At 34.3% G+C, this 15,252-nt stretch overlaps 1 protein-coding gene across 1 annotated transcript in view; it reads right to left on the minus strand.

Moving 5' to 3' along the window:
• Positions 1-15,252, minus strand: part of LOC134797338 (insulin receptor substrate 2) — a 394,635-nt gene that overhangs the window by 157,372 nt on the left and 222,011 nt on the right. The window lies entirely within an intron of this gene.

Raw genomic sequence — 15,252 nt, forward strand, 5'->3', positions numbered from 1 at the left:
GCTTGCAATCGGGTTGGCAGCGATTTAATTGCTTACATTTCAGCATTGTGAGCTCAGCGTAATTTAATAATGCATTATCACCGAATTACCAAGTATCACCGATAAGCCATGGTTTGCCCTAGGTTAACTAATGTCCACAGGAGGGGCCACTTTTGTTTTAAAATCTAGGTATGATCCATATGTGTAATTTTAACGATTACATAGAACGTATTATACACACAGATTACCAGCTCGCCTTGCGTCATAGTGCGTTTTCCGTGCCACTGCGCCTTCTATGCCTTATATCTTGAAAACGGCTAATGGCATGAAAAAATGTTTGATACCTAACTCGTCGCAAATTTTATGTAAACAACATTGGAGCTATAGAAAATTTTATATCCTCGAATAACCAATTTTTATGACCTTTGACCTGGAATAACTTCCGACGCGCACACGATATATGCGTCGACTTTTAAGAGAACCTTTAATACGTTATAACGAAGGTGTATACGAGTTTCCAGCTTATTATCTCCCATTCCGTGGTGAAACCCTTAATTTAACTGGGCGTTTCAGTTTCAGTTTCAAAATGACATGAACTGGGACCGCGTCGAGCACCAGTACGTTTACCTTAATCGACAGTCAACGGTTTGCTTGAGGTGTACCTCTGAGAGGCTACTGCGAAAACCGAAATTCACAAATTGCGGGCATTTTTCTCTGTCACTCTAATTACGCCTTCATTGGAGTAAAAGAGAAAGATCCCCGCAATTTGCGAATTTCGGTTTTCGCGGTAGCCCCTCTGTACCTATGACAAAGTCTAAAATATTGAATGCTGTTTAACCAATGACTGTGTTGCTCCAAAGAATTATGGTACCTATAGATTTGCACAAAAGAGATACCAAACGAAACGATCGACCGTTAGGGGTCATCCATTACTTACATCACACGTTTAGGGGGATCACAAGAAAATGTGACATGATGTGACTAGGGGGAGGGGAGAGTCACAAAGTTTGTGACGTCACTTTACAGTGTACAGTGATATAACAAGTTCTTTTAACGATAATCATTTTTATTCATTTAATTGTCTTTCCCTATCAGTTTTGGGTTATAAAAGTACTAGTTTTATAAAATATTAATAATAGGTACAACCTACTTAATTCGATTTGCCGATTTCGTTGAAAAAAATGTGACGTCGCACCAGAAGGGGGGAGGGGTTTGCCAAATGTGACCAAGTGTGACAATGGGGGGGGGGGGGTAAAAAAACCTAGAAATTTGTGTGATGTAATTAATGGATGACCCCTTATTAGATTTAGGAATATTTTATAATGGTTTTGAAACATTTAATTGTATATTTCGTATAATAGCTTGTTATGGGTGTCTGATTTCTAGCATAGAACTTAATTTTACATGGTAATATTATTTTATAGATTTTGATAAAGATTTGTTTTATCATTTTGTCAAGCTGTAAGTAGTGATTCTGATTATTTTGAGATAATATCAGAATACTTATTTTTCGTATCAAAGAACAAAGAAAATATAAAGTAACTATTTGCTTAAACTCGTATCATAAATATTCTTGAATATTAATTAGACATTAAATACTTTTGTTTGAAACTGAAATAACCGTGCCTGGCTTTTTCCCTAGGTATGTATTATTAAAATCAGTAAGCATTTGAGATTTATTAATTTTAATTTGAGTGCTTTTTATACCACAAATATTGTTTTTAATGGACCTTTTTAATTAGGTACCTAATTGATAAGCGTTTTCTCCAAATGGCATTACAGTTACTTATGGATTTATTTGTATATTTAGACGGTTTTAAAATTGTTATTAAAAATGTTAAATGTTTTAATTTTTTAAACGTACAGTCAGCTGCAAAAATACAGCTGATCTTTGCATGCAGAAGGAGAAGTTATTGCATCTGATTGTACATTTTTAACCGTTTTACTAATATCATTGATATAAAGGCAGCTATTATTATGTATATAATGATATAAAGTTTGTATTCATTTATCGATTTTATCATCATTTTCATTTCGAGTATCATTTATATTATATGATATACTTAATCGAAAATGATAACTCATATACTTAGTAAATTCGTTATTACCTATTAGTTCGTTTTTTTATCATTAGAAAGAAGGTAAACAATCTTGACGTGTCTTTTTATTAAAATATATTAAAAAACGCTTTAAAAAAATTGTTTATATTACTTATGAAAGAAAAAGAATGTAAAAGATCGTAGGTATATGATTTATAATTCTAATATATTTTCTGTGTCTTATTTTTCAATTGTGATTTTTAATAAAAAGACATGTCAAGATCGCTTACCTTCTTTCTAATGCTAAAAAAAACGAACTATACATTCATCAAAGTCAATTACCTATATGGGTTCATCCATATATTACGTCACATCACCAGGGGGAGGGAGGGGCTCATGCCAAGTGTGACAGTACGTATTAAATACCTATCTCTTTCCTATAAAAAAGTATGACAACGGGGGTCGGGAAGAGGGTCTATAAAATCGAAAATTTGTGTGGTGTGATTAATGGATGATCCTATGTAAAATTACGTAGGTACATAATAATTATTATGTACGACGTTTATACATATATGCATTTTACCAATTAAGAGAGATATTATAAAGATAAAGACTCAGTGCCTTATTATTTTTTGTGTAACATTGGGCGTTCATTGTTTTTGTGAGAATCATAGATATACAAATACAACATATAGAGAATAATTTATAATACATACTTATATTTTTCATGGGATTTGTATTTTAAATAGTCCCGGGTCATAGTCAACTCCAAAGAATCTGTGAATTCTTCAACGTGCCAAAATTTATTATAATTAAGATTTAATTAGATTATTAGATTTATATTATGTATTACTTATGTTTAATTACCATTATACCTTTTTATTATGTCTGTTGTAAATGTGCCATTGATCATGTACTTAGGTTAGTTATTTTGTTTTTCGCTTATTTTTTTACAAACTGCTGTCAATACACAATTGTATTTTGTACAATGATACTTACCTCACGACTTTGCTCTGGAGTGTAAATATTTATAGCAAAATAAGAAATTACTTGCCGAAAATCGCATGCATGCAGTCATTAGAGTCATTATATATTATCTAAATTTAAACCATCAGCCAACTTTTAACAACTTTTCGTGAAAATAATTTTGCTCTCCCATAAATGTAAAATCAAAAATAGTAAGAATTAATTTGGTCAGAAGTACAAATTTAGTTTCAAGCAGTTAAATAATATTTTATTGTTTCATTAGTTCTCTTTTTTTAATAATCTGAATATGAAAATATCATAGATGTTAACTATTCGATTTCAGCCAAAGCGATATAAAAATAGGTATATATAGAATAAGCTAGTATGTGCCATAATTAGACCTAGAACTATTTCTAACAAAAACGAGGAATAGTTTTGTGAAATACCTATGTATATAAATGTAGATTTACATTTGATTTTTATTCTTGTAATATTTCCGCGAGTTAACTCATTTATCTTTGACTTGCTTATCTATTGCTTGTTTATAGATTCATTTTGCCAATCTCTAGGTAAAGTTCTAGGTCTAGCCTTAAGATTTATCCTCTAGCCGCCCCGAAGCCTATAAAAAGGTATCCCGTTCTATTCTAATTTGAATCTTTGTTTTGACAAATCAAAATTACATTTGCATTGGCAAGTTTTGATGTCTGGGCGGCTAGAGGTTATTGTATTGAGTTCCACTGTTTTATTACTTTTGAGATTTGCACCGTTTTGTTTATTCATATAATTCATTTATATTTTTAAGTATAAGTAATCGCTGAATCAACGGTGCTTGTAAAAAATAGAATAAGATGAATATATTTAATGTAACATTGATTATTTCTGGACGTTTAACGCAGATGTAAATGAAGTAATAAAAAATATTTTTTTAATGTTCTAATTTTCTCTAAATGTTTATTGGAACTTAGAATTCGTGGAGGCATTAACTGAAAAATGACTGTACCTACTTAGTACCGAAGTACTTATATTTTAACATTTTCAGTTGTTGAACATAGACGTAATATTTTACTCTATCTAAATTTACTGCAAATTATTACAATTGTAAAGTTTTATACGACTTACGGGCCGAGGCGTCCGACATGTCATTTTCTATGACGTCTGATCGGTCATCACGTGGTGATTTCGATAGGAAACGAAACGCTGGAAGCTCCAGCCCGGCCCCGGCCCGGTCTAGCGTGAGTCGTCTTTTATTATTAGTTAGTATTGATAATTTTGAGGTCTGAAGAGTTCCTAGGAACATTCAAAGGTTGAAGACAGACCTATGTTTATTACTTATTATATGCACAACTATGTTAAAAATAGATTAAGTTTATTAAGACTTAGTACAGTCAGCATAAAAAACATAGTAACGGCAAAGTAGTCAAATATATCTGAACACATCTTTATTTCTATGTTAACAACAATAAGGGTTTCGTCCACATAGTACTTCACAGCAGCAACAACAACAGCAATATTAAAGACCTACCTATCTCTGTCCTGTAAAAAAGTTTAAAAGGGGGTGGGGGTGGAGGTCTAAAAAATCTAAATGTTGTGTAATGTAATTAATGGACGACCCCTAAATAGAACCAGGCGTTATTTTTCTGAAATCCATATTAATTAAACAAAAATAGAACACAGGAAAATATTTAGCGCATCGGCAGAGTATTATTTTTTGTTTAAATTTCAATGGTTTTGCCAAATATTTTTTTGGGAAATGATAATTTGGGTAAAATAGTTTGGGAAACGTTTTTGGCCCATTCGTTAGTAAACCGGCGTGTTAAGATATATTTGGCTATTTTTGCTGTCACACAAACTATTTGATGCTGAAGGTATTAGTTCAGTGCTGAGTATTACCGATATTGTATTTCTTATTATTGATGAACATATTATTGTAACTCGTTACTTAAGTAGTTATAATTTTACGATGATTTATTACTTTCTATTAAAATAAAAGAATAAATATTTCTTTGTTTGATTTTGAAGTGATCTTGGCCTTTGATTTAATTATTCAGCGTAACTATAAAATTATAAATGATGTACTTAGTTTAAAAACAAAAACATAGCCACAACCGAATACAGAACCTCCTCCTTCTATGAAATTGAAGTCGGTTAAAAATAGAAAATAGGTGCCTACGTAATCAAGACTGTCAAGAACCAAACAAACAAAGGTTATTTATAATTAAGAGGCATTTCTAATTAGTAGACAAAAACACAGTTTAATTAATATATTTTTTATTGTAAGCCTCAAAACCATTAACGTTACATAAAATAGATAACATGTGCACAGTAATTACAGTTCCAAGTCAATCGATACATACACTTTTACTGATGTAAGAATCCTGGCACTCTTAGTCTGTGAGGTCCTGCGAAAGCACTCTCGTATGCTGGCTCGAAAAACGCATTGCCATCGCCGTCTTTACTTCCAATCGAACGCTTCACGCGACCATGATCTGGATGCTGACCTTGATTCCTTGGGCTCCCATTTAGAATACCTTGACCTTGGGAGTCTACATGCCCAGATCCTTTAGAGTTAGACCCACCCCGAGGTCCTTGCGCAGCTGCGAAAGCAAACACAGCTAACGCCACCAACAAAATAACTGTCACTTTACTAACGGCCATTTTGAAAATAAAGAAGCCAATTCTAAATTCAAATCAATTCTGCCATCAATGGTTTGTTGTAACGTATTTATAGGTCGTTTTGTTTTTGTTTCCAATTATTGTGCTGAGATTATCCACCGGTTAGCACTTTGCCATTGGAAAGATAAACATTTAGTAACTGGAAGTATTGAAAATTTTATTTTAAATGTTCGTGATACAGTCACCCACAATAATTTGATGTCTTGCAATACAAAACCCTCCATAATACATAATAACTCAGATATGGCTCCATAAATAAGATTGTCAGATATTATTACACGCTTCGTAATGTTACTTTATGTTTAGAAATTGTCACTAAGTATTTCCTTCTAAGAGATTTAAAACCAATTTTTTTTGGAGAAAAACTAGATATGGGTTTAAAGAATTTTATTTCTCATAAGAATTTTACAATTCACTTAAATACTTGGGAATGAAGTAACTAAGTTAACATTGTTCGGGTAGCGCGTGCATGCGTACTTACATTCACACAACACAAACAATTAGTACCTTAAATTAACTAAAAACATACACATAGCACCTTTAGTGGAATGAATCTGATATACAAAATAAGTATTAAAATGATATAAACGTTTTGTTTTAAATTTTGGCTTAAACTATACAGTAATCAGCGTAATCATCGGCTCTCTATTGTTTCCCAAATAGTTTTAAGTCATAATGTATTGTTTGTCCGAATTTTCGTTAGTCATAATTGGTTTTTCTCAGAAACGCGTAACTTTTCAGGATTGCCATAAAACAAACCTAACCTAACCTAACCTATCTATAGAACAACCTTACGAAAATCCTGAAAAGTTAACGGTTTCAGTTTTATGACCAACGATAATATGACAAACAATACATTATGACTTAAAACTTTATGGGAAACAAAGGGACCCCGTAATCATCACATAAGTCTAAAGTAGTACATAAGTAATTGCGCTCCAAATAAGAACGTGTCACATATTTTTGCGGCCCTAGTTGTGTAAGATACTATTGCTGATGACTGTACAAAAAATCTTAAAGAACTACTTAAAGTCTAACTAATGATCACAGAAATCTTATCATTAAAGCAATAAGGTTCACTGATCCCAGAGAACTTACGCTTAGTCAGTGTCAGTAAGTTTTCTGTCACTGGGTTTGTATGCATTTCTCATCATTAATCATCATTATATTCATTATCCACGAAATACCGGTAACACACGAATCCTGCCTGTTCTTCTATAGTTTTCGGAGGCAGGCACAAATTCACGTGAGTATCCACGATTCCAGGGCCGATACAACGGAGGCCAATATCCTTGAGAACCAAAGTCCACCAGCGCCAAGAAGAACACAAGAAGAATAATTGTCACTTTTGGAATAACAGCCATTTTGATTTTTCTCTTAACTCTTCTGAATTCAAATCGATTATGTTTTCAGTTGTTTTCTTGTGCTCTTTATATACCGTGCTTTGTTTTAATTGGTAATCGTTGTCAGTACAACATAAGGTGACACTTTTTTGATCAAAACAATGAGTCATTTTAAAGGATGTTTTTGTTTTTCATGCTTAACTGCGCTCTTATTTAATTTATTGGGATGAGGTTCAAACTGGGCTTCAGAATGTTGCACTGAAATAAATCGAGTATTTTGCAAAAATAAGTTTCAATTCCAGCTAACTACTTTTATTAGTTGCAATTTGCGGCTAGATTATTTTATGACTGACCTTGGGTCATGACACTCATGACTTCGTTTGAGAATTCACTAGACAATTTTCGTCCACTTAAAAAAATTCTACTACTGGATACATCAGCTAGAGAGCCTACCGCGAAATACGTTCGACGTGTTGCATCCCTGTCACACTTACGTACGAATTTAGAAGTGCGACAGAGAGGGTTCACCATACTACAGTCTTATGAAAGCAAACTCTGATAAATAATAAAAGTTTTATTCATTTTATGTTTCTTTACTTAGATATTTAAGTAACGGAGATCTTTAGCCACTAAAAGTTACACATTACTGTATTTATCAAAGAATATTACAAAATACCTACTTACATTAAAATTAAATTAAGAAAGGTTAGAAACATTAAGGGAACGGAATTGAAACATGATACGGAATTGGCCTATGTCCAGCAGTAGACATCCTCTGGCAGATATAATGATGAAGATGATGATGAATTGAAACATGTAAACATATAGAATTAAATTTTTTGGCACAAATTTCATAATAACACGTCCATTGATACAAATGTAGGTACAATACAACACACAGTACAAAGAAAACTTTCTCCCAACTAACGTTAACTGATAAGTCTGATCCCAGAAATCTTAACTAAGGTTCACTGATCACAGAAAACTTAACAGACCATCGGCCTTTGATACAGATGTGCAAGTGCAAGCAAAAAGTGGGAAATCGTTTCATCAATATGACAAAATACAAGAATTTTTGAGAACTTTTCCAACTTTTTGGAAACTTGCAAATATGTGGATTGAACAAGTATATGATTTAACGCTTTCCATGAATATATCCACTTCCAGGCACAAGACGAATCCTTCCTGGTATCAAAGAGTTTCCGTTTGCCGCCTCTACATTTTCGTTGTTGCCATCTTCATGATCAACCGAGCGTATCGCAAAAGCCTCTACTCCTTGGTCATTGGGGTCTGCGCACGCACCTTGTTTTAGCGCATCACCCGCGGGGTTCTCATGATCGTGGTTCTGCGGCGTATTTTGCTTTTGAGCTGCTCCGAGATCTAACGCGATGACCACCACCAAAAGGAAATTTGTCAGTTTTGTAATAACGGCCATTTTGAATTTTCTCTTGACGCTTTTGAATTCAGTTCGATTCTGTCTTCAATATTTTTCCAGGGCACCTTTTATACGTTGTTTTGTTGAGGTTTTCAATAACCGCCAGGTAGTCGGTAGGTACATAATGATGAGTTGCATCGTTTTTTACCAAAACATATTGACGTGTATGATTAACATTGCTCTAATTTATTTATGATATTGTGAAGGACGTTGGCTTGCCTTGAGAATTCTACGCAAACAAAAGTATCATGGTTACCATAAACAACTTAGTCTTATTTTCCAATCTACAAAGAAACATGTACTCGTATGAAAATTTAAAACCTATGAGGCTTCTTACTAAACTAAACTAAGGACGCTATATATAAGCACGAAGAATTGTGTACATTGATCCCGTATGTTCTATCTCTAACGCACGCGCATAATTAGATAGCTGTCCCGCCCATGATGCCGGCGATCACGCCAGTTATAGTATCCGCAGAATTAAGTGGCGAGCAGGGTCATGAACTTCACTATTGTTGTTACCGCTACCTGCACTATTGTTGCACGGCCCGCTCCATAAGGCCGTGCAGGTGCGAAAGAGATAGCATGATTCCGATGATTTATGACCGTGCTCGCCACTTAATTCTGCGGATACTATAGGTAGGCCAATGACACTGTGCGAGTGTGACATCAATATAATTACGCGTTGCGATAGAGATAGGGACAGGTGGGTCAATGTACGAAATTCTTGGTGCGTACAGTCCTTAGTTTTTTAATCAGTGTCACACAACAAAACACAACAAAATGATTATAAAATAGAGACTATCCCCCTTTCATAAAACTTTACGGGCCTGATTTAGTTAAATTATGTTTTATCCCTTTCTTACAAATACATAAGTCAAAATGACAGATAAAGACAAACGATTAGTAGTTAATTGAGGTTTGTAGCGCTTTTATGAATAAAATGGTATGTCTAATTCAAATTTTTACATACCTAAGATACTTTTGGAGCGGTATCGTATTCGGGATTAATGCAGCTGACTGTAATTTGTTAGTTTATAATTTATATTATGTAAGTTTTAAGTATTCAACGATATTCTTGTAGGTTTGTTTTATTATGTTTACATATAATATTTGACTTCACTAATTTACGTTTTCGAGTTTTCTCTTTTTTATGTGCTACATGGCACTGCTGTTGCCAAATTTCATGTCAACACGAAGTCTCATAGGTTTTGATTTCCTTGCGAGCATCAACATATTGTATTATGCTCTATAAAAGGAATATGCATTAGATAGGACCAAATGGCGGAAAAGAGGGGAGGCCTGTTTGATTGGCCCAACAGTGGGACAGTCCAACAGGCTAGTAAAAAGATATATATTATATTACTTTAAATTACAAACCGCATGGCATACCCCCGTGCTCTGTGCGCAATTTCTGATTTTGCTAGCCCGAAAATTTACGAAGGTCGTACTCGGACAGCTGTTACCCAAGTCCCAATCTTCAGGTAGTTGATGGATGGATGCGTGTTGATGGGTGTGAGATGTGAAACTTGCCTACTTTTCATATAACACAAGTATATGTACCAACACTTTTACCTCTTATTTATATACCTAATCACGAGATCTAAGTAGAGTTAGACCAAGAAAAGTCTGTAGCGATATTGATAGCCCACGCAGTGCAAGTGTTATTTATACGTCATAATTTGATAGAAGTTTGACGTTTAAAATAACACTTGTACTGCGTGGGTTATCAAAATCTCTGCAGACATATCTTGGTCTAACTCTAGTAACCGTTTTGCAGGACCTAACCTAACTAACTCAGACTCTATGAAAATAATCTCTGATGATAAAAGAATAAAAAGCTTATTTTTATTTATTATTATTTTATTTAAGGATCACCAACGTATAATACACCTAGACAATTTACACAAGAATACAAAGTTATACAGAGTTATAAACAAATGTTTAGCCACTAATATAGCTCACACATGTGTAATATACAAGAAGGTATATTATAGGTACCTACTAAAATTAAACCTAAATTAAATCAAGATAAAAGGAAAATTTAACCAAGCGAAAGAAATAGAAACATGAAAATATATAACAACAAATAATTAATGGCAGATTTCATAATAACATGTCCATTGACCATAGCATAATAGTACAAAGATTTCACTGATTGTGTGATTATTCTGATCACAGAAATCTTAACTGATCACAGAAAACTTACAGACCAATGATGCAGATGTTACCATACCAAAAATAAAGAAAAGGTCTCGCTAATCAGGAAACTTAATTATTTTTTTATGGAATTCCCTAGATTTTTGAGAACTATTTGGAAACCTCCCGCAACTTGCACAATGCACATATCATGATTGAGCACTAAAATCACATTGAACTTTTAACTTTTGTATTTTCATTGAATTTTTTAAATATTTTCGGCACAACACTTAAAGCACTTCTAACCTCCGTCTCACTTCTCACTTCAAAATACGACATAAGTTAAGCGCGTATCCTAAACAGCTTCGAAGATTTTGGTGTAGCGTACTCTTATGTGCTCTTAGACCAGCTTACCCTATAGATATACAATTTATCGCCTTCCTTGAATATGCGCTGGCATCATCCGAATCCTGCCAGCTATCAAAGAGCTTTCATATCCCGGCTGTGAATTCTCGCTGTTATCATCATGATGCTCGCCATTATGATCAACTGAGCGTTTTACAAGGTGACGGAGTATTGCCTTTAGTCCTTGGTTATTGGGACCCGCGCCTTGTTTCAGCGCATGACCCGCGGGGTTCTCATGATTGTGGTTCTGCGGCCTATTTCGTTCTTGAGCTGCACCAAGATCTACTAACGCGACGAACACCACCACCAGAAGAAAAACTGTCAGTTTCGTAATAGCCGCCATTTTGAATTGTCTTAACGCTTCTAAATTCAAATAGATTCTGTCTTCAGTAATGTTGTAGGCTCGTATATATACCGTGTTTTGTTTTAGTTTTCAATAACCGACTTCCTTTTCTAGTCGTTACATAAATTGACACATGATCGAAACGTTTTGATTAACAACGCTCTAATTTGATTTATATGCAGGATGTTAGCTTGCCTTGATAGTAAAGTTCTGTGCAAAAACACAATAATATTATGCGATTTCCACATAAACAACTAAAAATTCACACCACACCTACTTATTTTTGTCTACAAACAAACATGCATGGAAGATAATGAAGTTTTCTTACTTCTATAACGTACTTGGACCTTTTAAAAAGTAGGTAGGTATCGTCTTTCTTGTCGTATCCTCATTGGTGAGGGACGTGACGAATGTGGACACTCTTCACCAGTGCTCTCAAGATCGCTCTGCCTTGGGCCCAGTGCATGCTAGCCTGCAATGTGGCGTTTGTCTCTGGCGTATTCTGTCCGCCCAACGTGTGGCCATACGTCCATAGGTACAGTCGCCATCAGATATATCGGAGCGGCCAAGGTGCTCACAAATATCGGAACACGCCTCTATTGTCAGGGCGTTAGAGCGCGTGTTCAGATATTGTGAACACCTTGGCCGCTCCGATATATCTGATGGCGACTGTACGCTTTAGTCCATAGGTAGTTATCTACCTTACACTAAATAGGTATTGTAGGTATTGCCTATAGGCATTATAATTATGTTTATATTTGTTGTATTTTCAGCCTTCCCTACACCTTATTACGATTACCTATTTAAATAGTGTTTTAATTTCCCACATAGGGACCCTTTCATTCGATAGGGACAGATGATACAGGGATTACAGTCGATAGGCCAATTTTCAGCCAAATCTGGGTTGTGTATTAATATAACTTACTTGGTCTTATGAATTGGGCAGATAGACTACATTACCCAATCGAACTGTCTGGGATTTATATCTGGGTATTCCCTGGGTATTATCATATTTGATATCGGGATATATCGTATTCCATATAATAAATAGATAATATAAATATAAGTTCTGTTTTTATAAACACATCTCCAGTATCTTATATATTTTTTGTCGTATGTATAATTTATTCATATAATCTACTATCTCTTATCTACTTATTGTATGCGAAAACTACACCTGTGATATGCGCTTACACAAATATTTCCACTAAGTATTTACCTAAATTATTGATTTCAAACGCATGCATAAAACAATTTGTTCAAAGAATTATCATGGCCGCACAAACAATTGCTCGGTCACGATTTAAAGCCTCCATTCATAATTTCAGTAACAGTAATATAATCCCAATCTAATCTAATTTCAACGTGATTAGTATTATAGGTAGTTCTCTCACACATTTGGTATTAGTTTATAACTCTGTATCTTTAGGTACCGTAAAATGGGGTGAGTAGGGTCAAAACTGAAATTCAAACCTCGATAACATTTAATTTTTACATATGAAAACTGAATGGTGTATATAATAAGTGTTCCGGACGTTTGTATTTTAGTTTTTATTTTATTTTGGGTAGTTCCATTTCATAACTTTTACGATAAAGAGGAAAACCCACCTCACCCCGTAGTGCCTCGTATTTGGGGTGAGAGGGGTTTTCATACAAAGTTGATTTTGGAAGATTGTTGGATCGATTTTTTTTTATTATGCGTATTACTATAGCTCCATTTTAAATTGGAATACATTATTTTTGTAGCAGTAGCCTTAAAATCCCTTCTCACCCCCGTCTCAAACCATCTCTCCCCATTCATAACCCACCTCTCCCCGCGAAACCTACTCACCCCGTTTTACGGTATTCAAATAAAAGTAAACAAATAATTTGTACATTTTCGGGTAGGTATAATATAACATATATTTGCGATGGTTAACCAACCAAATACAAAACCTCTTGAATGCTGGATCCGTCACTGAACGACCTGACTTTAATGCATAAATCATAAACAAACGCAACGTATAATAAAATAACCTAATGAAAATAACTACCTACATCATTAAGATAGTATTGTTATTGACAGGTGTCATATGCCTTCGTAATGTTGACATAAGATTTAACTTTATTTGGGTTGCCTTAATTAGTTCTTTCACTAGGTGTTATACATATACCTACCTCTTAATTTTGACACGTAATTTACTAACTAATATAGTCTGTCAAGCCATTTCCGTCCAAGCTTTAAGTATGAAATATGTCCCAGTTGACGGTTTTTTTTAGTTTTATAGTTTAGTGAAACCATGGTATAATAATATACTCCGCCTGGTACTCTATTCCGAGATTCGCGTATGACCTAACTGACACGGGCCTACGTCATCATGCTGTTTACAGGTTCTCAAACTTTAAAATGTGGGAGAATTTAAACCAACGTTGAAAATTAAACTAACGGCATTAATTTTAAGTTATTCATGTAGAAACATAGAAAAATAAAACAAATCTAATGTATTAAATTAAACTTTATTTATCTATACAAGACAAACGTTTAAAAAACTAATTCACAGTTACACATTAATTACCAAGCTTACGACGTGAAAAGTTTGGAAAACACTGCGACTGCTGACACTGAGCGAGAAGGAAATAACAATTAACACGCGTTCGACAAGGATGACGGTCAGGGCACATGAAGTTATCTAGATCCGAATTGTCAAATGTGACAGCGCTATCCTGTGTCGCCAGTAATGTAAACAGAATTACCCGAACGTCTGAAATTTCTTTCGTGAATCGGAAGATATTGCTAACGAATAATTAAAAATGACGTGTTATTGTAAAAATTAAGATAAAATACATTATAAATGAAAATTATAAAATTATAAAGAAATATTTTTCACCTCAGCAGCTCGAACAAGGGTACTTTGCTTCTTAAAAACAGTTAACAAAATGCGATTTTGCTCACTGAGTCATTTTGTCTCACTCAGTGAGCAAAATGCGATTTTGCTCATCGAGTGAGACAAAATGTAATTCAAGTGACCTTTATAGTCAAATGTCATTTCAACATGCGGGGTCTAATACAAGTTCGATATACTTGGGTTCTATTATCTCTGTCCCTCTAGGTATGTTCTCACTGCTTAGGGTGAAAAATTTTGTGTACTACACGAGATCAAAGTTATTTACATCTCGTGCGCTTTTGAATCCCTTACTACGCTCAAGATTCTAAATTAGATTCACTCGCTACGCTCGTGAATCTATTATAGAATCTTTCGCTTGCACGGGACTCAAAATAAGCACTCGAAGAAATATCAAACTTTGATCTCTTGTTGTACAAATAACTATTAACTCATTAACCATAGCTATAATGTACCCATGTAACATGTTATGTTGAAATAAAGTGGCAATGTTATTGTGACGTAGGCCCGTGTCACTCTGGGAATAGAAGACCATGTTTTATTAGACCATGAGTGAAACCACTGAACTAGCACCATTCTTTAGTGCTCGTAGGCCCGTCTTTAGATATATGTCAATGTATTTACCTAAATATAAATGCAAAGAAGTAGAGTCTGTGCGGAAAGAGAAGAGTCGTAGAATGTATTTTATCCCATACATTTGACGACTATTCTCTTTCCGTACAGACTATATCTTAGCCCCCTTTGGGCTATATATAGTAGACGCAAAAAAAAACTGTCGCAGGTAGAGTGAGAGAGATAGTAATATGACCCCGGTCGTCAGTTTGGTTTGCGTCTACTATCTTAATTGTTGTAGTCATAAGATGCACGATGATCGTAAATTATTTTATACTGACTATTATTTATTTTAGGCTTTAGTCTGATTCTAGCAGATGATGAAATAACCAAGTACCTACCTTTTCTATTCTTAGTTAAATATAATTACATGTAAATTGTTGATAAGATATAAGATTCACCTCGTTGGTACTTTCCGTCAATTCACTATCTAGTA

Source organism: Cydia splendana, chromosome 15, assembly GCF_910591565.1.
Source record: "Cydia splendana chromosome 15, ilCydSple1.2, whole genome shotgun sequence".
Lineage (NCBI taxonomy): Eukaryota > Metazoa > Arthropoda > Insecta > Lepidoptera > Tortricidae > Cydia > Cydia splendana.